Below are 26012 nucleotides of genomic sequence, written 5' to 3'. Positions count from 1 at the left end.
ATTTTTTATCAGTACTGTAGCATATAAAAAACCAGACTGAAGTAAGGACCTTGAACAAAATGGAAGAAAAAATGGAAGTAGAACACTGAAAGGCTATGATATTTCTTTTCTTTAATGTGTGCAAGCATACAATAGTTCCTTCTGCACTTGGAATTCAATGTGCATGAGTCAGCCTGTCCGATATCAGTAATAACAGCTATAAATTCAGAGCTATTATGCACTCATGTTGTGTAGCTTGGGAGTAGTCTATTCTACCAGGAATAAGAAGGTCCTGAGCAGCTGCTTAGGGTTCTTAACCATTCTCAAGCAGGGAGCAGGCTGTCACCTGTTCAGCCCTGAGTCACAATGGCATGGGTACAGACCCAGCACTCTGCTCCCTGATAAAAGCCCAGGGCCCTGTAGGACAGACATTCTCTTGAACACAGCAGTGTTCAACCTATAATTTTCTTCTGCAAGAAATCTTTGCAGATTTGTTCTCCCAGCTTGCTTTCCACAGTCATTCATCTACACTGATTTGCAGCCTTCTTCACGGTCCTCCTCCTCAATTCTTCCTGCTCATTTTTCTCCTGAGGCCTGCAAAACCTAAACATGGAAAATACATAATGTTGGGGGGATTAACAACTTGTAGTTTTGGCCTTCACAGCACAGATGGGTATGACCAGGTGGATGCTGCTGGTGGTTATTCTCATGTGTCCTGCCCATGACACGGTCTCCTGGTGGCCAGCCCAAAAGTAGCTCTATATGACTGGCAGTACTTGAAGCTCATGTGCAATGAATGAGTGCAATACTGGAGAAATGAAGTGAAAGGTAAGGAAGGTGAACTTCCCAGTCCAGGCTGACAGATTCAACCCTGAACAGTGGTTGAGAATAGGGGCTAAGACAGGCTGAGAAAGTTGGGGTTGTTCAGCCTGGGGAAGAGAAGTTTGCATGGAGACCTCACAGCAACCTTCCAGTATCTGAAGAGGGCCTACAGGGAAACCAGGGAGGGACTCTTCATTGGGAACTGTAGTGATAGGACAAGGAGTAATGGGTACAAACTGAAAGAGGGGAAATCTAAGCTAGATATACGGAAGAAATTTTTAACTGTGAGAATGGTGAGGCACTGGAACAGGTTGCCCAGAGCGGTGGTGGATGCCCCAACTCCGGTAGCGTTCAAAGCCATGCTGGATAAGGCCTTGAGCAACCTTGTCTAATGGGAGGTCTAACGGCAGGGGCAGTTGGGACTAGATGTTCTTTAAGGTCCATTCCAACCCCTCAACATTCTATGATTCTATAAACAGTGGGCTGGCAATGGAGCCAGAGCTCCCTTTGCCAGAACGGGCCAACAGGTGCTCTCACACTTCTGTGCACCACCACAGCCTCGCACCTCAGAGTAGCTCGCAGCCCTCTACGGCCCCTCGCAGCCGTGTCTCCCGCGGACCCGGGACGGCCAACCCCCAGCCGCTCCCCCGCCCCCGCGCCGCAAACAACCTCCTGCGCCCAGAGCACCAGCACCCGCACCCGCAGGGCGAGAGCCGGCAAAGGGCGAGGGAAGGCGGCCAGGGCCGCGGGACTAGCGGGAAGGGCTCTCCGGGCGCCCACCGAGCTGTCCCGCCGTCTCGCCCATGGGACGGACGGGCGTAAAGAGTCGCTCGCGGGAGGAGCCCTCCCTCAGCACCGCCTCCTGCCGCCATCCGCCAGCGCTGGAGGTGAGGGGAGTGCGGCGTTGCCGGCCGGGAGGGTCAGGGGCGGCAGCGGGGGGTCCCCGCTCCGTCCTGGGCGGCTCGGCCGGGCGCCAGAGGCTGCGGGGGGCGGACGCCCCGCAGACGGCGGTGAGGGCTGGGCGCGGGCGGTGCAGGCGGCGCGGGCGCTCCGTGCCGTGGGTCCCCCCGCCGGGCGGGCGCGGCGTGCCCGGGAACTGCGGCGAGGGCTCTCCGGGTTTGTCTGGCTGCGTTTTGTAGGGCTGTTCGGTTCGGCCCCGGGGAGCGGGGCTGTGGGAGAAGGCGGGTGGCGCAGGTTTGAGGCCGACGGGGCCTCGGAGCCGGGCTGGGGCAGGTGCTGAGCCGCGCCGGGAGCGGAGAGTCCCTGTCCCCGCCGGGAGCACCGCCGGCACCCGAGGCCTTAAAGGACTGGCAGAAAACGTGTCTCAGTCCTGTGCTTTTTGTGTGTGTGTTGGTTGTTTTGGGGTGTGTGTGTGTGTATGTGTGTTTCTGTGAAGTTCCACAGACTTTTAAGTCTAGTAATTGTGGGACTGCAGCTTTTTAAGGAAAAAACATACCCAACAGCCTGTGAGAGAATGGTGAGGAGTAGGTTCCTGCATGCCTGAGGCGCTAGTTCTTTCAGGATTGAACTGTGCTGTGGCTGAACGGGCTTTTCCAGGTGCGCGCAGCCCGTCCCCTTGGAGGTCCAGCTGGGCGCTGCCGCGGAGAGAGAGGGGCTGGACTGAGGCGTCTCTGCCCAAGACGCTGATTTTGCTGAATAGGATCCGTCAGCAGGAAAGTCTTTAAATAGTAAACTTACCTGTTACTACCATAAAGTAGCATCCAGTATCCTGCTTAAGTGATCAGAGGTTTTTGGGTTGTCACCCGCGCCCTTTTCTCTTTAATGCTGTCTCTTCAAAGCTGAACTATGGTACGAGCTGTTGCTTAAGGAAAACTTGGTATGGATGTTGTTAGCTCTCCCAAAGGAAATGTAAATATACTTGTTTCATGTTGCTTCTAGAAGGATATTCCATATGGTGAAGAAACAGTGGGTTTGTTTCCTTCCATTTAACAAAATGATGAGAGTTTTGTATTTGTGTAAATATTTTGAGCTAACATTTGGATAATGTAAGGTGGAGGAGGGCTCAGATCAAAATTAAAACTACAGAAACTCTTCTTAAAATGAACCTAACATAAGGGGCATTGGCAGTTTGAGAATTCATGAATGTATACAGTAGAATCCACTGGGCTTTTTTTATATCTCAATGTAAATTTATGGGATGTTTATTATGATGGAGATGCTTTACAACAAAGTTCATTAAATGATCTCAAAATTTTTCCACCTTCAAAGCAGAGAATACATATTCTGATGAATGCCTAATGTGGTTGTTACTCTGACTCTTCCACAACATAAATAGTGCTTAATTGGTCACATCTCTTTCTCCATCTGGATACTTTTTCCTATGCGTAATCGATTGGGTCTTTTCCTTATACCTGTCTCAAAACTGATTCAAGAAAACCAAAATTGAACACAATTATTTGCATCTCTTTTGTTTTTAAAGATCAGTTTCTAATAATTTATTTATTGAGGGAAAAATAAAACAACTGTAAAAATGTTCCTCTTAATTAATTTTTACTGTATTTCATCTCTTTACTGGATTCTTCCCTTCCCCAAATTACATAAAACAGGGAGTTGAAAATCATATTCTAAATTTAGGAATTGATCCTTGAATCATTAAAAACAGCAGGAGGTTTCTTTCACCGAGTTCATTTGGTGCAGGTTTAAGGCTGTCTTTAGTTATGTGTTTGGGTGTTCTTGATATTGGGAAAATTTAAACGTGGTTTACTGCAATAGTGTGTGTTTGTGGAATTGTGCTGATTTTTCTTAGTGTTGTTTCTTATCTTCTTAGGTAGCTAAGGCATTTCTTTTTTTTACTTCTGACACCAACAGAATAGGCTAGAAACTACAAAAAGTACTTCCTCTGTCGTCACATAATGTGCTCCATATACTATTGAAAATATGCTTACTGATTCGTGCAGTCCTGAATGTGCTGTACTTAATCTGTGTGTTTATGTTCTGTGTAACCAAGGCACTTTAAGTGTCTTGGCATTCTTGCCTCCTTTAGGGTAGAAACTGGCAAAAGCTTTTCCTTAGGCACCTGTCTGTAAGACGCTGCCTCCCCTTCTCCCCCCAGTTCACGTTTTGTTTTAAGGGTGGATAAACTCTGGCACAGCTTCAGCACCCTCCATGATACGTGCTGTGCTAGCAATTACTGAGAGCCTGCCTTTGTCTTACACAATAGTTGAACAAGGTATACTTGTTGGTGTTGCAGTGTTATTACTTTGCTTACTTGTTCACCTTCTGTGAGAAGGTGGCCTGCTTAGTGGGTTAGGTAAAGGCTGTTCATATAGCCTACCTGGACTTTAGTAGATAGCCTTAGACACTGTCTCCCACATCATTCTCCTGAGAAACTGGCAGCCCATGGCTTAGACAGGTGCACTCTTTGCTGGTTAAAAAAACTGGCTGGATAGCTAGGCCCAGAGAGTGGTGGTAAATGGATTTACATCCAGCTGGTGGCTGGTCACAAGTGGTGTTTCCCAGGCCTCAGTATTGGTTCTATTTAATATTTTATTGATGATTTTTATTATGAGGAGATCAAGTGTACCCTCAGTAAGTACACAGACAACACCAAGTTGGGCAGGAGTGCTGATCTGCTGGAGGGTAGGAAGGCCCTGCACAGGGATCTGGACAGGCCTAGATAGATGGGCCAGGGCCAGTGGCATGAGATTCAACAAGGCCAAGTGCTGGGTCCTGCTCTTAGGTCACAACAACCCCAGGCAGCAATCCAGGCTTGGGGGAGAGTGGTTGGGAAGCTGCCTGGTGGGAAAGGACCTGGGGGTGCTGGTGGGGAGCAGCTGAATATGAGCCAACAGAATGCCCAGGTGGCCTAGAAGGCCAGTGGCACCCTGACTTATATCAACAATAGTTTGGCCAGCAGGACCCAGGGAAGTGCTTCTCCTGCTGTACTTGGCACTGGTGAGGCCTAACCTCGAATCCTGTGTTCAGTTTTGGGCCCATCACTCACTACAGGACAGATATGGAGGTGCTGGAGTGAGTCCAGAGAAAGGGCAGTGAAGCTTGTGAAGGGTCTGGAACACAAATCCTATGAGGAGCAACTGAGGGAGCTGGGATTGTTTTGTCTGGAGAAAAGAAGGCTCAGGGGAGACTTTATCGCTCTCTACAATTACTTGAAAGGAGGTTGTAGCTAGGTGGGGCTTGTTCTCCTCTCCCAAGTAACAAGTGATAGGGCAAGAGGAAATGGCCTTAAGCTGCACCAAGGGAGTTTAGATAAGATATTAGGAAAAAATAGTGGTGGTCAGACTTTGGAACAGGGTGCCCAGGGAAGTGGCTGAGTCACCATCCCTGGAGGTATTCAAAAGACATGTAGATGTGGTACTTAGGGACATGGTTTCGTAGTGGACCTGGCATGGTTAGCTTAACAGCTGGACTCAGTGATCTTAAGTGTCTTTTTCAACCTAAAATATTCTGTGATTCTACTGCTGGTAATTATGTGGTGCCGTATTTGAAATTTATATACTGTGGAAGCTAAAAAGCAAACTTCGCTGATCAAGCAAAATAAAATGTGCATTTAAAAGCATAAAAATTAGCAGCTTGGTATATGTTTTATTATTTAAAACTCCATGCTGCTTAATAGAAAACTCTACAGAAGTTAAAAGCAATGGAATGCTTTTCTAAATGAAGTCTTTGCTGACAGTACTAAGCAGGGATTGGGAACATACTGTTCATGTCTCCTCTGCCATCCAGTGTTAGGTACAGCTTGGGCCATTCCTTCTCTAAGTGTAATTTGTATTTGAATCAATTTTGTACTGTACCTACTTGTTATGGGCTGTTATAACCCACTGCTGAAGGTTCTTGTTAATAATAGGCTGATTGTTTGAGTCATTAACCCTTAACATTTCAGTCTCTCACATGGGCCTTCACCACTGATATTCTAAATTTAATTTTCTCTAAATAGATCAAGTGTCTGATTTGTCATTGCAGATTCCTGCTGTGCTTATGTGGTCATGTGTCTTGTCTTATTCTTTACATTGGTACAGTGCAAAAAGAGGTTTTTCTCCTTGTATGTGAGCAAGAAACTTCAAGTCCTCCTTCAATGAGCTGGAAATTTCACTTTTTATCTTCCACTCTCCCACTTGTGAACTAGAAAACTATCAGCCTGTTGTGAGGTACTGTATTTACCATTTTGTTGTTATTTTCTCCTTGCTGTAAAACTGGCTGTTTTATTTGTGATCAGTGAAATAGAGAAAGTTGTAGGTGTTGCAAGTGCCTTGTATATTTTCACTGTTGTCTAGATGTGCTTGTGTTTTGTATTTTGAAATATGAGATTTATAGAAACTAAAAGTAAGAGTAAGCTAGCAGCAGTTTCTTCAATGTGTCACAGCTATGATCTGCATCATAGTCAAAAAGCAAGTTACTTGCAAAATTTTGTGTAGTGTTGTGTATGTGCACAGTCATAGGATGCTTTTGTCTAATAATGCAGGTACTGTGCGATGGCCATTTTATTAACTGTGCTCATTTTTATTGCTAGCCCCCTTAGCTCAAGATTTATGTATTTTGTGTCTGCATGCCACCTGGCCAGTCCCCTGCGTTTGGTACCCTTTTGTTTTCATGAGATCCTTGTTATTGCAGTATTTGAAATTCTAGAGATAATGATATACTTTTAAAAATGTCTCTTTGAGGCCAGGGAATGCACATATTGCACACTGTGGAACTGAGGCACAGAGGCTGAAAGATTCATCCAGTGCTGTATAAGAAGCATGTGTCTGCAGGTGATCACCCAGTGATAGTACAATGATTTTTATCCTCTCCTAGTGGAGAGAAGTTCACTGTGCATCATAGAACTCATCCTATGAAAAAAAATATCAGGCTTCTGGAATTGGGTTCCACTTGGCTCCTTTTATCTCTGTACAAACTTAGGAATTGGCAGTTTTCTGGCAAGGGAAAATATAAATTGAAAGGTCTGTCTTGATGTCCTTTGTCTAGAGCTTCTGGTTTATGATCACAGTTACATTTAAGCATAGTGGACACAAATATAAAGATGCTTTAATTGCACAAATACTTAAAAAAATCTGCACAATTCAATAGTACAAATATTGCTGTTATTTGCAGCAGTTTACAGTTATTAAGTCTTGTTCACAACTCCAGAAACATAGCTGTGCCATCTGAACTGAAGGAAACTTCTGACATTTAAGTTTACAGCTTGATGAGCAGTGCAGTTTAGTGGGATGTTCCCTTCAGCACCAAAGCTGACTTAAAAATACTACAGCTGTTATGGCAGTTTGCCACTCTTTTGGCTGTGGTTGCACAACTGTTGGTAAGCTTTGTGATAATATCAGATCACTGAACTGATGTGGATTAAAAATAACTTTGCAAGAACAAAAGAAATTAGTGATGTTCAACTGGCTCTTTAACTGGTGCAATTTGAAGGTTCAACCCGCATTTGTGGGGTTGTGCTGTGGGGGGTGTAAATAGCAGTGGAGAGGCGTAAGAGAAGCGGAATTGATGGAGTGAGACCTTGAGTGCTCTTGAGAAGGTAACGTGAGATTGCTGTTGGTGTTCCTGTAATCTATTCAGGAGAGAGAAACTTGTTGCTTGGTTGCAAGAGCTGTTGCCTTCACCATGTTCCCAGTCTGAATCTCGCTTTCTGTGCCTGTTTGGGCTTTTCCCCTCCTTGTTGCTGCTAATTGTAGAAAAAGTAGCTACTTTGCTACTCTGTAGCAAAGCCCAAGGTGAGACCGGTGCCTGCCAAGTTGTGAATGGGCTGGATTCTTCTTGGACTGTTTTGTACCCAGAACTTCCCATCCCTCACTATCTGGGAAAGTTATTTGCTTTTTTCTCCTGCTGAGTTTATTTTTGAAAGAAGTTCTTGGCCTGAGTACCAGTGTGAGTCAGCTAAATGCCAGAGGATACATCCATGCAGGTAAATGATAGCTTAACTACAAGGAGCTTTTAGTGGGTTGGCTCTTGGATTTTTTAGGCCTTCCTTAGCAATGGGGTCAGAAATCTAAGGAACTATTCCATATCATCTCTTTCCGTAACACAACATATAAAAAGGTGCAGATAAGAGAGTTCGCTCTCTTCTCTCTTCCAGTGGCTGAAGGTGACAGGTCTCTCCATAGACGGGCTTTGCTTGTATAGGCCAGGGCCTGCTGCTCAGACCTGCCGTTATCTCCGGTCCCTCCAGGAGGCGTGGGGAAGTTGGCTGGTGCCTCGACCAGTTCTGCTGTCCCATTCAGGGAAGTATTTAATCCATTTTTTTTGTGCTTATCCGCAAGCTCTCTATTAACGGGCGTATTTGGAGGATATTTGTTTTTAGTTTTTATCCCTGTTTCCCCCTCCCCCTTTTCCCTTTTTCCCCCTCGGGAGCTCCCTATTATGTGTACAATATATATATTCAAATAATATATATAATTGTAAATATATATTTTTTATATAATCCAGTTGATTTCGGTTTCTCTCAGTTTTTATAATTTTTTTTTTCCTTTCCTCTCTTTGCCCAAAGGGGGAAGGAGGGCAGGGGCTTTCACTGAGCATTTGGAGACTTGGCAGGAAGCCAGCTCAAACTTGCTCAGAGCTACAGGCCAGTCAGTCTCACCTCTGTGCCTAGCAAGATCATGGCGTAGATCCTCCTGGAAACTATGCTCAGGCATGTGGAAAATAAGGAGGTGATTGGTTCCAGCCAACATGGCTTCACTAGGGTAAATTGTGCCTGAAAATTTGATGGCACTCTACAAAGGTGTAATGGAATGAGTGGTTAAAAGAAGAGCAACTGACACGCAAAACATTTAACACTGTCCCATATGACATCCTTGTTTCTAAACTGAAGAGACATGGATTTGGTGGATAAGGGTCACACTCAAGAGTTACAGTCAAAGGCTCATTGTGCAAATGGAGGCCAGTGATGAGTGGCGTCCTCGGGTATTGGTATTGGGACTGGCGCTGCTTAGCATCTTTGCAACAGTGGGATCAACTGCATCCTCAGCAAGTGTGCCAACAACACCAACTGGATGGTGTGGTCAACATCCTGGAAGGAAGGGATGTCATCTAGTAGGATGCTTAAGAACCTCATGTGAAGCTCATGAAATTCAACAATACCAAGTGCAAGGTCCTGCACCTGGGTTGGGGCAATCCCGAGCACAAATACAGGCTGGGTGGAGAATGGATTGAGAGTAGCCCTGAAGAGAAGGACTTTGGGGTACTGGTGGTTGAGAAGCTGGACATGAGCCACCAATGTGTGCTTGCAGCCCAAGGGCCAACCACATCCTGGGCAGCATCAAAGCAGCATGGCCAGGAGAGTGAGAGAGGGAATTTTGCCCTCTACTCTGTTCTGGTGAGACCTCACTTGGAATGCTATGTCCAGCTTGGGGGGGGGGGGGGGGGGGCAACAAGGGCACAGACTTGTTGAGCAAGTCTAAAGGAAGGCCACAAAGATGATGAGAGTGTTGAAGCACCTCTCCTATGAAGACAAGCTGAATGGGGATGTTCAGCCTAGAGAAGAGAAGGCTTCAGGAAGACCTTAGAGCAGTCTTCTAGTACATAAAGGGGGCCTGTAAGAAAGCTGATGAGGGACTTCTGGTAACGACCTGTAGTGATAGGACAGGGGAGAATGGCTTTAAACTGAAAGAGGGTAGATTTACATTAGATATCATGAAAAAATTCTTTATTGTGAAGGTGATGAGAAACCGGAACAAGTTGCGTAGAGAAATTGTGGATGCTCTGTCCCTGAAAGTATTCAGGGCGAGGTTGGATGGGGCACCGAGCAATGTGGTCTAGTGGCCAGGGGAGTTGGAACTAGATGATCCATAAGTTCCTTCCAACCCAAACAATTCTATGATTCTGTGATTAATTGTAGCAGGAGTGTGCTTGTCACTTAGCAGGTCTCAGCGTAGCTATTGCCAGCAGCAGCAGCTGGGGGAGCAGAGAGATACCAAGGGTGGCAACCTGATGGGAGTCCCAGCCCTCTACTGAGGCTGTTCTGTGCTGGCCTCTGTTCTGTGTTTGCTGCTTTTGCTGACTGCCATGTGCAGAAAGGTTTCCCAGTGTTGGAATGGTACTTCCATTTAATTATGTAAACTCTTGTGAAGTCTCCTGCCATTAGCCACTAGACCATGAGAGCAAATAAGTCTTTCCTCTTGGGTTCATTACAAACTGTTTTTTCTTCTCCAAATGTAAGTTCGATTTTTTTTTTTTTTCAGTTCATGAAGAGGACTAAGTGAACAAGATAGCATGTCTAAGACTGTCTTTTCCTCATTACTGATGGCAATAGTAGAGTCACAGGCTGTGAGTCAAATGGTTTGGTTTTTGGGTTTTTTTGTGTTTTTTTTTAGCTTACGGAAGATTTCTCCTGGTCTCTGAGTGATTTGGAGCACAGTTTATCATCTGCTAGCTTACAAAATTTGGGAAATGTGTTTTCTTTGTTTGCCTTTTTTTCCCTGCAAGCAAACTCAGTTGCTGGTAAAACATTCTAAGCACTCATGACCCAGAGAAACTGGAAGCAGCCAAGTTTTCATTTGGGTAATGTACAAATCCATTGCAGTCATCACTGCTGCCTATCTCCAATTAGAAGATTCATGAAGTTATTTACTTGGGGCCAAGAGAGCAATCTTCACTGTTATGTACCTTCTCTAACCCAAGCTGTAAAATTGTAGGACTATTAAAAAGGAGTTTAAAAATTTTTGGGCTTCCTGTTAGAGCTATATTTGAAAATTTTCAAAGGATTATTGAACTACATGGAAAGATTCTGGGATTTCCTGGTTACTTCTAAGATAACTTTCTGCCTTGAAAGTGTCTGCAAATGCTCTCTCCCTTTTGTACCTAATTAAAGTCTTGGTCTTAATGTGTCATGAGTCAAAGCCTTTTGCTGAGAGTAATGCACTGTTTGTATGAGCCATGGCCAAGTTTACAGCGTGGCGGGTAGCAATACATGGAACCAAAACTGTCTCAAGTAAGAACACTGAACTTTGTTTTCAGTACTGCTGTTTGGTTCTGACAAAGTTTTTTGGATCACTTTGTTTCTTAAAGTTACTTCAGTGTCAAATTTGACATCCACAGCCTAGTCGAGAGATGTGCCAGCTCTCTTATTGCCCTTGGTCTTTAGTGTCTGTTTTTCTTGCTCTAAGGTTTTACAAATTTGAGAGGACTTGTGTACTGATTTTTCTGAATGTACAATTTTTTATGCATCATTCTAAGAAAACATTGCTAAGAAAATAAATAGTCCTATTCAGACTTTTTTCTTCAGTGTGTTTGCTGACCATATTAGGAAAGGTTTCTCTGAGGATGGAGGGGCTAAAATTTACCTTCTATGCTGTTAGAGAGATTGCCATGCAGTGTAGTGTTTTGGTGTATGAGTCAAGGTAAAGATTACTATACCTTTACACTTTTCATAGTGCAAACCATAATCAGCAGATCCACACTTGCAGACGCTGATTGGGGTCTTCTCTGTATTTCTTTGTGATATGTCTGTTCAGAGAGTAGAGGGGATGGTTCTGATTTGTGTGATGTGGAGAGTGCCTCTTACTCAGCTGACCCATCTCCAGTGTTTCTGTGGATACAGCAGTGTTTCTGTGGATAAATAAGTAGTCTGGAAAGAAAAAGGCATGTGTGGCTCAACCTTGCACAAAGGAGCACACCCTTAAGACAAAACTGAGTACACAATTTCTGCCAAAACATGTGTCTTTGCTTGATTTTGAGTGATGTGGAAGTCAGTATGGATAACTGTATAAGATGTATTGCAGTGCATGAAGACAAACACACACAGAAGCCTTTGAAGTACCAGTACTTCAGTCCTTTATACCCCACTCCACTTAATGGAAAAGAAGCTCCACATTCAGAATGGTAGTGGAAGCTCCTTGGAGGAAAGAGAGATGTCCCACCAAGTTAAATCACTTTGTTCAACATGAAAACAAAGGAAGTATTATGATGATCTTTTTGGCTAGCAAACAGAAAACCTTCTCATGAGATTCCACAGCTTCTGGTTTTGTTTTTAGTACAAACATGATGATGTAACAAGTCATCTCGTTAAATAATGATACTTGTATGTTTAATGTTATCAGATTTTGTTTACACTATAAACCTTTTTCCAGCTATTCATAGATCACTATAGTAGGACTCTAAAGTATTGCAATGGAAAGAACATTATTATGTGTTTCTCAGTGGCAATAGAAATCTAAATTGGAACCTTACTTTGCTGGTCTTTCCACTAGAAATGGTCTGAAACTCCTGGGAATGTGGATGAGTATGCATCACAGTCTTTCATGATCACTTTTTCTGTGGTTGTTAGATCTCTGCTGAAATTTGTGATGCTGATTGCATACAGAGATGTGGAGCTGCTGGGACTACTTTTGTCTTCTGGCCTGTCGATTTCTTAGCATACACAGAAAGCAGAGATGGCATTTTTAAAGAGGCGGCTTGGCATCTGTTTTCTAGACAGAAAAACACCCATAGAATATTATTACATGGTGTGCAAATAATGGAATCCAAGCATGAGATAATAAAAGTACCTAAAATTAAAACACAAATACCTATGTAATTTTAAGGTGCCTTCTAAAATTCTGCTGTAACTAGATGAAACAATGAATTTAGGAAAAGTTTTAGTGATGATACTGAGAAGAGTTTCAGACCTCTTCAATAAAATTATCTATTCAATCAGAAGAACATCTTAAATGACAATGTTAATGGCAAATTGCTTTTGTTTCATCTATATAGGAATACCTACTAAAATGTTCATTGTTGAATTAACTTCTTTTTTTAATATATATATTTTTTTCAGAGCCAGGACTAAGGAATGAGTAGTTTATAAATATTGTGGTTAAGATGATTTGTGTACTGCTTCTCATCTGAAATGTATTCTTAAGGATGTTTTATTCTAAGTCTTATGCTTAAGTGTTTGAAAAAAGAAATTCCAACAGTAGGAGGAGCATCCTCCTTGTTAGCCCTCAAAGCTTTAATTAAGTCCTGAAGTATTGTAAACTGTCATCTTTGCTCAATCCCAAGCTCTCTGTCTGAAATAATGTAGAACACGGGCAACTAATTTTGACCTGTCTGTGGAGAAATATTTTAATTGTCTGCATATGAAACAGCAGATTCAGTGTACTGTGGTGTTCTCATGCAAAATAGGCAGTGTCTATCTAGACTGGAGGTTTTTTATGGATGTCCCATGCTTTTGTTTAGTGTTTACAAGGTTACCTCTCTTCCTTTATGTTACTATCCTGATAGAGAACATACCAGGTTTTGGTGTGTGTTGGTGTATATTTAGGTGTGACTTTTGTCATGTGCTTTGCATACACTTGTATTGGAGCCTGAAGTGTTAATGCAAACAGACAGATCCTACCTAGAACTGTGTTATTTGACTAGCTGTTTGTAGCAGAGTAGCAAAACTGGAGGTTTTGAGCAATGAATTAAGTCATCTACAGCCCCACAGAAGGCAATACAGCCCCTACAGAGCCTGCAATGAGGGCAGTGTTTCCTTCATTTTTGTCTCTTTACCTCAGCAGACCGGGTTGTTATCATTATGTGAGCACAGGGCTTCCTGTTGTGCTGTAGTTAGCCAAAAGTGAGCACACAAAGCTTCAGGAGAAAAGAAGAAACACATTTGAAAGTACTCTTTATAGTTACTCGTTCTCAACTTGAGATTGTGTTCTGTTAGCAGCTGAAGTGATCAATTTCCTTCCCCTTTCCAGTAGTAACCCAGTAAGTCATTAAACTATTCCACTGCTGATTACTCTTCTGACTTTTTCCCTTCTCTTTATAAGTTTATTTATAAAGGAGAATCTGTGACGTGCACTTGGCTCTTTCCTAATTTTAAAAGATACTGTGCTTCCTGTGGGAAGGCTGATAGTATTGTAAGATGAACTTACTGTGCAACACCAAGAAAGGAGATTGTTATCACTGTGTTTCAGCAATGTACATTAACAGCTTTTTCGTATTGTATGAATAATTAGAAATGTTGTTAATAAAGAAAAAGGGCCATGGTCTGCTCTGCCTTTGGGGACTCCAGTTTCTAGATTTAGCTAGGTTTCTTTGGAACCTGGGCTTCATTGTACTAAAGCACAAACAGAGCATGTCTTGCATGTTACTGACCTCTGAGTTTATTTTGGTCTTTTCATACTTTTGAAAAGTGTTTGAACCTACCCAGCTTCTGCTTCACGTGCTTTATGTCACAGAAGTTACAGGAATTCTAGAGGGTGGAGGATTGACATGTCAAGGTGATTATCTGAGAGCAGTACCCTCTTTGCCTTATTTTCTCTAAAGGAAGAGTTGTGTAAGGATTTCTACAGTAGTTGTGTACTGCACAGCTCTTCTTTGAACCTGCTCAAGAAAGATCACTGTAGTTTAAGTGCATTTTTGATCAAACTGTGAGTTGGTACAGCCCTAAAGTAGTTGTGCATTATAGGAGCATCCTGCCTTATATTTTTGGTTCTTGAATTTATTTATTTACCTATGGTGTAAAAATGATAATTTTAACAACTGTTTGACCATATGTGGAGGTCAATTATTAACTAGTAAGCAGCCTTGAAGTTATGCACAATTACTAAGTACACTTACCTTTATCACTCATCTTGACTCCTCCCAGTTTGTGCATAGACATTGGAGAGACTGCCTGAAAGTCAAAATTGCCCTTTGCATCTTACTACTTGATTCACATTTCAGGATTCAAGAAACACGATTCATGTTTCCAGATTTGCTATGAAGTAACAATCTGTGACAACAGAAAGTCAGTACCCTTTTGTGTGGTCCCACTGCTCATGTTCCTTTTGTTAGTTTCCTGCACAGGCTTCTTTTCATCCACACTCTGTCCCTCTCACACATGGAGGAGCTGAACTGGTGAGATCTGTCTGGGTATTCTTTGGGCAAACAAGGGAAGTCTCCGCTAAGGGTAGGTATGTGCTCTGATGCAGATTGAAATGGGTCTTCTGCCTGGTCATAGCTTTTCCATACTTGCCCATGTTTCTTTTATGTGGACAAAGACCCCTCTGACCCTGACTAGCAGTTTTCCCAGTGGCAGCCTTGCCAGTGCCCTAAATCAGCCTTGTGCACAGGGGTCTGCTCAGATGTGCCCCATGCACAGCTGGCAGAAGGCAGACATCAGTGCAGTGTGGATGCAGATGAATCATTGTGAGGAGATGGGCGTCTGGGGTATGTGTAACATGGTACCATAAAGAACTGATGTACACTCATAATCTCTATCTGGTTTGGGTCTGTGTGTTTAACTCATAAAATGAATAGTGAAAGTCTCTAAGTCTCAAGATAAAATGTCTTTAAAACTTTTTCCATGTGTGACATTATTGCAGCTCTTACCATAGCTGAATTTTACCTGTTTATGACTGCATCCCTACACCGGGCTGACTTTATGATCAGAAAGGCCTCGGAAGTCAGTGGAAGACAGCAGTGTCAAGCTGCTCATAGCTCTTTGCAAAATTCAAGGAAACTGCCTTGGTTGTAGGGGTTCAAAGAAGAGCTTAAATCTAAAATAATCACATTCGGTTTATTTTAATCTGAAATTATCTGATCTATTCATATGTTGTTCATAATATAAAATTTTGGGTTGAATTTATGCAGCTGAATTATGATCTGAAATTCCCTCAGTCTTGATGTTTGGTATATTTCTGACTTAATGTGCAATATCAGGGTAACATCATTAGCTGTGGAAATTATGAAAGCACACAAGTACGCCATCTGTTTGAAATGGTTAAACTGGAGGTTAAGATGCCAGTAACAATTTCCGCTGCCTTCAGCTGAAGCTAGATGTGTAATATCAGACTGTGATAGGAAGTAATTTATAAGTTGTTTATTTGGGTTTGAATTTTTTTTTTGGTCACAGCATTACATGAACAGAAGAATTTAGTTTTGCTTTACTATACCTGCAAATGATGGTAAAGTCCATGATGAGAAGTATGGTTCACAAAAGTTGAGTTAAAAACAAAATATGCCTTAGGATATTTTTGTTGGCTGATGTTGAACAATGTCTTGATTTTTACATAGACCTTCAAAGCAGAAGGAGTTTTACGTTGAACTTGAGGTCTAATTACAGGGACATATGTTTCTTTCAGGGGCTTGTTTGTTGAAATGTAAGTATTTTTATCAGTGTTTGTGACACTGTAATATTGTGCTGAAGCATCACAAATTACATGAAAATTGCTAGGAATGTGGGGGTTTATGAAGTAGTTTGACAGGGTAAGTAATTAGGCATAGTGAAAAATGAGACTTAATTTTTCCATTTGCAATAATCTCTAGGGATCCTAGTGACAAGAGCCTGACTGGAATTTAGTAAGTGCTTGGGTTAAAACTGTGTTTCAGTAGCAACCACATGAAATACTTGTATGTTTGCTTGCAGTGCTCTTAGTATTTTCTATCTTATGTTTTTATGCAAAGTACATTTGACACAGTGGGGACTATTACATTTAGAGACAAAGCTTAAGCTGAAAAAGCTGGAAGCAAACAATTTTTGACTTGGGTGTTTTGGTGATGCTTTGGCTAATAGAAACAACAATCACCTCCCTGCTGAGACAGGGAGATGGAAAGCAGAGGTTTTTGTGGGACCTCAGAAGTATTCAGTATAAACATTGATTCTGTGAATTTGTTGCTTCCACATATCAGCTATAAATTAGGTTTATAATGGGCTTTGCAAACTCTGAGAAATACCGTGTAGTATGAACCTACAAGGTAAGAATGGTAGTATGTCTGTAATATACTCGAGTGTGGGACTTGCAGGAGCATCTCCAAATTTGGAAGGGTGAGAAATAAAATTCTTCAGTGGTTTTCTTAAAGGTTTTATGAGGTTTGCTGGATACTGTGTCTTCACAGTTAAAATGAAATGTAAATTTGCAAACACAATTTTTATAAAGCATACTTGATGCAACTTTTATTGAAGAATTGAAGCTATCCATTATGTGGAAATGAGTAGTTCAGCAAGCTGCAGCTGATTCTTGTAGCCTCAGTTCTGGTTGCGTAGATTTGTTGTCAAGGCACTGGAGGTAAAAGCATTTCATAAAGTGCAGCATATAAGGCCTGGGCTAAACAAGTTTTTGCTTATTAAAAACTTACACTTAGATTGTCAAGTTCAATTTAATCCTCTGCAACAAGCTGTCCCTTAAAACCTAGGATATGAGGAGTAAATCAGGGCTTACCCCATAAGATCTGCTGAGTCACTGCGGTTTCTTCTGGCACAAGTGAGGATTGCAAAAGTTCAGCTCATTGTATGAAAGACTCTTAAGGACTAAACAAGCAAGCTGCAAGAGATGTACCTTTAAGGGCTAACTGACAAAAAGAAGGAGTATAGTGTAGAGAGTACTGGGAAGGCTAATGTCCTGTGATGAGACCTCTGTCTATATTGTGTTTCTTGCAGTTTGTTACTGCAGCAGAGCGGAGCACTCTGCCTGTTATGTGTCTATATGCAGGGTAAGGAAATGCAGGCTGTGAGACTGCTTGTGCTTTAGGGTTTCTAAGAAACTCCAGCAGTGTGCAGAGTTGATTTTGACTTGTAAAACATCTTTGTTATCTAATCTTTATGGACGGCAAGAGTTCAGGAACAATGCACAGACGATCAATATGATCAGATGATGTCCAATTTATTATTTAAAGGAGTTAACTTTTATACAGTTAGCTTTTCCCGGATATGTGATTACAACAAGGTGATCGGATAGCTCAGTCTGTGCACGTGTCTCATGCCTTCAGTTCATTGGTTCTAATGCTCTGTTCACGAGTCCTGACATCATTCGTACCACCCAAATTCCCTCCTATCGATCCGCCTTTAGGGACTTTCCCGAGGCTTTCCAGGTGTCCCTTTATCTCCATTTTCCCACAACTTTCAACTATAGACACACAGTTTCCTCATAACTTACAACTATAAACATACAGTATTCACACAGCTAACAACTATAAACACAGCGTTTCACACCGTTTGTAAGTATAAACACACACAGTTTTCACACAGCTTGCAACCTCCAAAGTTACGTCAAGTGAGGCCTAGTGCTCCTTAGAGCTAGAAATATGGGTTGGTTGTTCATAATGTGTCCATTTTCCTGCATACACTCCACAGACCTTGACCATGTATTTCATGCCATATGCTCTGTTAGGTGACTTTTTTATTTGTGCCTCTAAAGTATTAGAATATATTCTCTTCTGCCACATACATTCCCTCATGTAAGTGAGAATCAGACCTGGCATTCACTGAATAATTAGCAAAGCCATCAGTGATGTTGGGAAGTTTTAAGGTCATTTGTGATCCTTCCATCTGTTCATTTACATTGTCTTCAAGAGAATAGGGCTCTCTGCAGCAAAAGCAAATATTTCAGTGAACTAAGTGCTCAGACAGTGAACTATCTTTTCACATGTGTGTAGTGGGTACTAAAGATACAGGGAGAAAGATAATACCATTTTTTCCAGTTTAACTTTGTTGTACTGATAGCAGATAGCAAAGGCAGGTGACAACAGCAGCAAAAGCCAACTTGCAAGGAATAGTATTCTGAGGTATGCTGGGAATTGTATGTGTGAGATAAAATAATCTCAACTATATTGTGTTCTGCTGAGTTAGCATGAAAAATCATTACGTAGCCTTCTTTAAAAACCTGTGTGCAAGCACAAACTGTATCCCTATGTATCTGGGTTTCACTGGGAAGAGAAATTCTCATTCCCACTCAGCCCGAACTGGATTGATTTAGATGTGGTACATGAAACATGATTGGCATTGCAGCCCCTGTGCCTCCTATTGACAACAAATTTTTTCTTTCTGTGTGGCAATACAGCCTTAGAATGCCAGTAATTGACAGCAATTTTTGCTAATTAAGTACTTAAAGAAATGCCACAAAAAGTAGTTTGTCTATTTAGTTGCTATGATTAAGATACAGAGACTTGAAAGGCAGGAGTCACTCAGGTCTAACAATGATCTATTGTGTTGCAGTGCCACAGAATAAAATTGTAATTTATTTTGAATACAGTCTAAAACTAAGTTAAAATCAATTCCTTTTAATGAAAATTCACAGGCTTCCAACATCATCTATGTATTGGAGAGACTTGCCAGTCACTCACTGGTTCGTATTTCGTATTATGCAGTGATTTTAAAAAATACAGTAGTATATTTGTTTTGATACTCTTTTGTATTTCAGATATTGTAAGAACATATCTTCTCATATGTAAGCATATATCTTCATGATGTTATTATATAGTTTCCTATCACTTTTTATACTACTTTTCATTAAAAATGTATCTTTTTTAGTATAAGAGTTATATGGGAACAAATTACTTTTCCATTTCACAGTTCTGACGTTATGTTCTGCTGAGGATTTTTTCCAGTTTGTAACTGCATGTTAGTGATAAATTGTTTATATTTTTATAAGCTTTATCTGTGAGTGTGTGTATATGTACATTGTACATATGTGTAATATCAGTCTAGTGAAAGGTGTCCCTGCCTGTGACAGGTGGGTAGGACCTTTAAGGTCCCTTCCAATCCAAACCATCTTTGTAATACAACAAAATGGTGTAATATGTAATATATCATGTATATATAATGTATAATATGCATGTATATAAATCGTATGTGCATGTATAAAAGGATTCTTCAGCTTATTTCTGAAGGACCTTTCTGAACTCAGGTAGGATTTACATTTTATGCATTTCCTTTCATCCCAATATGTCTGCCTACGGTTTAAATATCTGCTTTTTTGGAGATGAAAAGCACATGCCATTTTCCTATGTTTTCAAAACTCTGCTCTAAGTAGCACTATTTTTAAATTCAAGGTTGTTTCTAGTAAAAGTGAAGTGATGACAGCAAGTTTGTGAGTATTACGGTATAGTTTTTTTCTGTCTTAAATTACAGAGGGGAAAATAGCTCCTAAGGAGGTAATTTCAAGCCACATTTTCTTTGAAAATATGTGAATGATTAAGGAGACTTTCCCCTCTGGTCTTATTTTGACCCTGTAAGACCTTGAACATATCTTGTATGATTCTGTAGTTTTGAATGTATAAACTTCACAGGTTGTTTAGTCTACAAGTGTCTGTACTTCAACTGCATGAGTGATTCCGCCTCTTGCTACTTGTCCCACTGCTAGAAGGAAATCTAGAAGATGCTTTGTAAAGTGCATAGGGCCTCCTTGAAGTAACTCAAGAGAGCTTCCTGTAAGCAAGTTAGAATTCCTAATGTACTTTTTCTGCAACTCAGATGCTGAAATTGAAAAATACTCTTTCCAGTCACACTGCTGAAGCATTCACAGAGCTTTGCTATGCAGGCATGAAACCAATAAACATTCTGTTTTCAGGTGTTCTTGGCTATCAAGCAAGGTGGGCAAAGCTGTACCCCAGGTGTTTGCAAACACTGATGTTTAAACCTGAACAATGAAATCAGGAAAAATAAAGTTTCTTGTCCTTCATGGTGTTTCAAGAAGCATATTCAACTCCTGAAATAATTGTAATAAGTGCAGTTAGAGCTTCATACAGGATTATAAGAAACTGATCTGCTTTTTCAGTTTTTAAAATATGTCTCCTCTGTGCTTATTGCTGGCGTCTTGTAAAAAGTGATATGGCTTAGTCTTGTCTGGAGCTACAGCATATTGCAGATGCAGCCTCCAGGACCTTCTAGTATTTCAGCTGTTGAAAATCATTATTTCTTAACTCCAGGAGTTTGTTTTGAGTCTATGCTAAACACAGCTTCAGAAACTACCATCTCAACAAAAAATAGTTTTAAACAGGTTTCATGTGAGATAGCTACAGTTTTCTTTCTCAGGGTGTTTCCTTAAATACAATTCATCAGAGATGAAGTGCCTGTTGTAGAGTTGTGCACTGTTGGTAATTTGTGCATGTCATTTGACGATAAAAGGTTTTAGCAGTAGAAAATCTTGGAGAGACAGTATCCGGCTAAGGATGGTGGATGTAAAGAGCTTCCATTTTCTAGTCTGTTGAAGGACTATGCATTTTTTTCTCTGGCTCTTCTGCACTGTAGCAGGATGTATCAGTCACTCACTTGCCTGCACTTTATCTAGCAAGCTGATTTTCTGGAGTGATGAACTTACCTCTCCTACCTCTTGTGTTTATCTTTGTGTTTTCCTTAGTCTCATGAAATTTGCATAATATACTTCTTTGGGATGACATGATCTCTGTAGCCTGGGTCCTGTGTTTGATGTGAAATATGTTGGGCTTTCATTATTTATGCCTTAAACTGGGAAGAAGAGGGGTATTATATATATGAGAGTAAATGCTAATTTTATTTATGTATATATAAATATAGAGTAAAAGTAGCTTTTCCAAATAATAATGAGGGCTGAGTTTTGTCAGACTAGAAGACACTGGATTTATACTACTTTATTGTGTTCTTAATAAGTAATAAAATAAAATTAAGATGTGTATTTACAAAATGATATGCTATTGTTTCTTTAGGATTAGTTTTGCTGCTTTTATTCTATGAAGATACTTTGGCAGCTATTGCAGCAGAGGTGGGGGTTTTGTCCAGTCTGTGACTTAAGTATTTCCAGTTTTTTTTTAAACTGGAGCAGGTTCTGCAAGCAGACAAGCATCAAAGTAATTTTATTAAGGTCATAGTAATGCAGAAATTAAGGAAAACACATTTCTTCAGAAGCAACATTGCTTCTCTTATTTTTGAGCCACTTCTCATGACACTGAAACATATTCCTAATTATTTTATAAATGTCCAGAAACACACCTCAAGGGAGTGGATGTGGACCATTTGTCATTCACTTAGTCAGTCTTGGCTTTATCATTGCATTTTTTAAAATATTACAGGCCCATGGCAATAATGGTACCTGGTGCCAAATGCTAGGAGGAAACTATATTGAGAGAAGTGTGCAGTGACAAAGTTAGACTGCAAGAATGTAGTGATGAAGCTTTCTCATACAGGAGCACACATACTGTAGCATACTGTCACAGTAACGTTGATTTAATGTACAATTTGAGATACTAGCTCTTGGACTCATATTTCAAATTTAACAGTGATAAACCACACGTTCTGCAAAAAGCCTACTTGGAATGTATTTAAGAACTATCTTCTTGTTCAAAAATATTAACAAATTTCCTTGACACATGGTGTTGGTGTAAAGGGGAAATTGTTTGCCTTATTACTAAATATATATTTTCCTGGTAAGGATTATATAACAACAAGCTGCAAAATGGGAAAAACAAATGTGTTTCAAGTTTTCTGAGAGCATTATTATAGTTACAATGGAATTCGGAGATTAGGCTAGAAATTGTCTAGCAGGAGTGTAAATCACTTGAAATCACAAAGATAGTCCAGATGCTGAATAAGAAAGAGCGCTCTGAAAAATCACTTTTTAACAATTTCATTGAGCTCAAAAAGGAACAAACCTGATGAATGACATATTTGTAGCTAGGAATTATGTCGTGTCAAGGATGAGGCACTGTAAGAAAAATTCAGTCTTCTGCAGGGTGTCTGCTTTTCTGTGGAATGAGGAACAGAGGCCTCAGGCACTGCATGTTGAGTTAGGTGCTTCGTGTTTGGGCCTTGCAACAGACAGTGTGGGACGGATGTCTGTGCAAAGATACAAGTTGTGGGCTCCTTCTGTGGTGTAATAAAACATGGATTAATACTGCTAGTGTAGCATGAATATAAGATAGAGAATACAAAGCTGATCCAGTTATAGAAATACTTTCATACAAAGTATTTTGGTTTTATACAAATATAAATTTTATCAACGCTGAAGTAGGAGGACAGCAATTTCCCTATCCAGGCTGCTATGATGAACACATCCAGTGCAAGATATCCAGAAAGATAATCAGTGGACTGGCAGACTTCTCCTGTGAAGACAGGCTGATAGAATTGGGGTTGTTCAGCCTGGAGAAGACGCCAGGGAGACCTAGCCTCTTCCAGCACCTAAAATGGGCCTACAAGAAAGGCGGAGATGGACTTTTAACAAGGACAGGTGGTAACAAGGGCAAAGGGTAATGGCTTTAAACTGGAAAAAGGTAGACTTAGATTAGAAGATAGGAAGAAATTCTTTACTGTGAGGATGGTGAGATACTGGAACATGTTGTCCAGACAACTTGTGGATATTGCATCCCTGGAAGTGTTCAAGACCAGGCTGGAAGGGGCTCTGAGAAAGCTGGTCTAGTGGGAAGGGCCCCTACCTGTGCTGGTGGGGTTGGAACTAATTGATCTTTAATGTCCCTTCCAACCCAAGCCATTCTATGATTCTATAAACTGCTATATACTAAAAAGCATACATGAATACTATTTGTTGAAATTGTGGCCGTGAGATGTAAATCACAATACTGATAGCCTGTATTTATCTCTCAGGGCCTATAGTTAAACTTATATGTGACTTAAAGGAAAAAAACTATGCATTCTTTGTTCCCTTTAATCTGTGATCTCTTTTGCATGGTATAATGAGAGAGGTGCGTGAGGATGAGGTGTCCATGGTAAAGGCTCTATATTATAAAATGGCATGTTGCAGAGTAACTTCACTTATTTAAACCTCACACCCCTGTGAGTCTAATTTTAGCCTCTGGTAACAGAGGTAGGAAAGAAACTGAAACAGGTACTTTTGTCCACTTTGCAAGAACACTGTAACACAGAACTTTTGCAAAGTAGGTGTTCGCATCTTGCTCCTTTGGCTGCTTCCCTTAGCTCAAAAGTTCCTTTTATAACCAGCAAATTATTCACACAGTGACAATGCAAATGCAACTTTCTGCTATAGATCATTGTGCATCTAGACTTCCAGTTGTGTTTGTTTTGTATGGAAAAACACCATTTGGAGGGTCACCACAATTGTGATCAGTAACGCAACCTTAGTTGCTTAACAGGGTTTTAAAATATGCTTTACCAGCATCTCCTGCTAAAGATCAACGTATTTGAAATCACCATACAGGAGGATTTTTCCCAATATTGCATGTACTGCAAAAAGTAGAAGCAGTGTTTATTACCTTGCTGAACTTTTGGCATATTTGTTTGCTTTTGTAGAGCTTTCATCTCTTTATTAAGCTACAGTACTGAAGTGTTATCTCCCTCTCCTCTGAAGTGTTATCTCCCTCTCCTCTGATTTCCTGTGAAAGTCTCTCATACTTTGCACCAGAATTCTTTGCCTAATGGCTCTTGTTTTAGCCAAAATTATGCATGCAGTTAATAATTTAGGTGGATCCATCTGCAAATATTGCAGTATTTGATGTGTTCCTCACAGAGATGCATTAAACTATGCAGTGGCTAAAACACGTGCACACACACGCACACACATATATATGTATATATATGTAAAAGTGGTTGGAATTGTGTGGGGGGTGTGCTTTTCATTTGTTTGTTTTCCTTAATTAAAGAAATGAAAAAAGTTTATTTTCTTTGCTCTCTTCCCTACAATGTAACTTTATACTATCAGCTGTTTATTGATTTTTTTAATATATTTTTTCCCTTCCTGAGTATCCTTTTGACTATTCAAATTTAATTGCATTGAAGGCCTGTTTTTAGTAGACCAAAGCAGAAAGCCTTTCCTATGCATGTGTTTCCTATTAACATGTATTTTCCTTCTACTTTGGCTCCCTTGCTCTTCATCCACTACTGCTTCCCATTCCTCCTTTCCTCACAGTTCCACCGTGCACAGTCTTTTATTGTGTCTCTCCCTCCCCTTCTTGCCTGTTTTTCTCTTTATGTTTCTTTTCTTTCCTATCCCAAATTGCTCATGTGTTCACTTGCACCCTTCCTGTCTGTTTTATGCATAGAAGTCTTCAAAGTGAAAAAATGTTTTTCAGATGGATTTAGTTTTCTTCTTGCAGTAAGGGCATAAACAGTGCAAAGGAAAGGAACAAAGTGAAGAGTAGTCCACAGAGAGTTTCAGTAACCTAATTTCTGAGCAAAGAAGGGTACACACTCTCCTGTGCCATGTGAGAGACATCTCATGGAGGTATGAAATGCCCCTAGAGATTCTTCTTCTGTCCACCCACCCTGATATATGTCAGCTCTTGGGAGCTGTATTTGTTTGCGAAGTACCTGTGCTACCTAAACTCAATAGTATGGAAGAAGATCCTTCCAAACTTGAGTTTGGGGCCTGCTGGGCCCATTGATGCAAGAGGTTGTTCAGAGACAGGTGTACCAAAACAGGCAAATTGTTTGGTAGAACAAGTGATCAAGGATTATTTGATTAGAAAACTTCATTATTACTGCCGTGACTTGGAGAAACTTCTGAGTGAAGCATCTACTGAAAAAACATTGCTTGACTACTGCCTTGTCCCTGTGAGGGGGGGAGTGATTTGCCATCTGCTGCAGGGTTAAGTCTGTGTGTCTTTTTTTCTGATTTGCTAGCCATCACCCTAGCAAGTCCTTCATCCTCTTGCGCAAAAATGTAAGCTCAGACCTGTATCTTCAAACTAGTGCTTTGTACTGAAAACTGTTTCCTTTGACGGGAGATATTGATAGTGTCCAGTTTTTCCAGCTTTTATGCCAGACCAGTAGCTGGTTAGCCACTGCTTGTTAAAACAGCTTTTTTTAATGTGATGACAGCACCTTCAGTCTGGCCTTGTGAGGCTTCTTAGTATCTAGCCTTCCTCTCTGTCACTCTCCCATGTACATACACTAACTTGCAGACAGACACAAAAACACACCAGCCAGAGCATCTCAGTAAAGGTTTGTAGCTTATCTCCCAATTGTCTTCTTAAATGGCTTGTTCACACTACCATCACCACTTTTGTAACAACCTGATGCACCTGTTCCTGCAATGAAGGGACAATCTGTCTGTCCTGGGGCTATCCTTGCTGCTAGAATGATAATGAAGGGTAAGCAGGCAGGATAGTCTTGCTGGTTCTTACTTGCTGTTTTCTTGCTCTTTATTTGGTGGTCCTTGGTAATTAGTACTGGGCTACCGTTCAGTGCTCTTATAATTGTGTCATATTGCAAGTAAAACTGAAGACCAGTCTCTTTACTTCTATAAAGTAAAAGCATAGGTATCTAGACTAAAATAATAATGAATATCCCTTTTCTCTTACCTAGCTAATTATCAGGCTGCTTATTCCATTATTCTCCAAAATGGAGAGGTTCAGGGACTACAGTCTGCTAACAGTGACTATTGAAAGGCAATTTTTTATAAATACATCTAAAAATATGTGTTGTTCAGCATACTGATGTTTGTCACCTTGGACAAAAATTCCCAACCCAGTAGCCAGTAAAATCACAGGCTGAAAAAGGTATTTAATTTATTTAATCAGATGTTCCAGCTGATTAATCCCAAGTAAGGCTTATCAGAAAATGGACCATTGCATTGTATAGTTTAAATCATAAGAACACTCTGTTCCTGGGGGAACACATTGAC

At 40.9% G+C, this 26012-nt stretch overlaps 1 protein-coding gene across 5 annotated transcripts in view; it reads left to right on the top strand.

The window, feature by feature from the left end:
- The first annotated feature begins 1415 nt into the window (after positions 1-1415).
- Positions 1416-26012, top strand: part of PIP5K1B (phosphatidylinositol-4-phosphate 5-kinase type 1 beta) — a 105232-nt gene continuing 80635 nt past the window's right edge. For 2 of the 5 annotated variants that reach the window (XM_064641015.1, XM_064641011.1), the window contains exons 1-2: positions 1712-1811; positions 5799-5927. The gene's annotated coding sequence lies outside the window, so the exon portion shown is untranslated. Of the gene's footprint in view, positions 1812-5798; positions 5928-26012 lie in introns of all 5 variants that reach the window. The other 3 variants (XM_064641012.1, XM_064641014.1, XM_064641013.1) reach the window with 3 other exon arrangements.

The sequence above is a fragment of the Pseudopipra pipra genome, chromosome Z (genome assembly GCF_036250125.1).
Source record: "Pseudopipra pipra isolate bDixPip1 chromosome Z, bDixPip1.hap1, whole genome shotgun sequence".
NCBI classification, from domain to species: Eukaryota; Metazoa; Chordata; class Aves; order Passeriformes; family Pipridae; genus Pseudopipra; species Pseudopipra pipra.
This window is presented reverse-complemented; position numbering and strand designations above follow the sequence as displayed.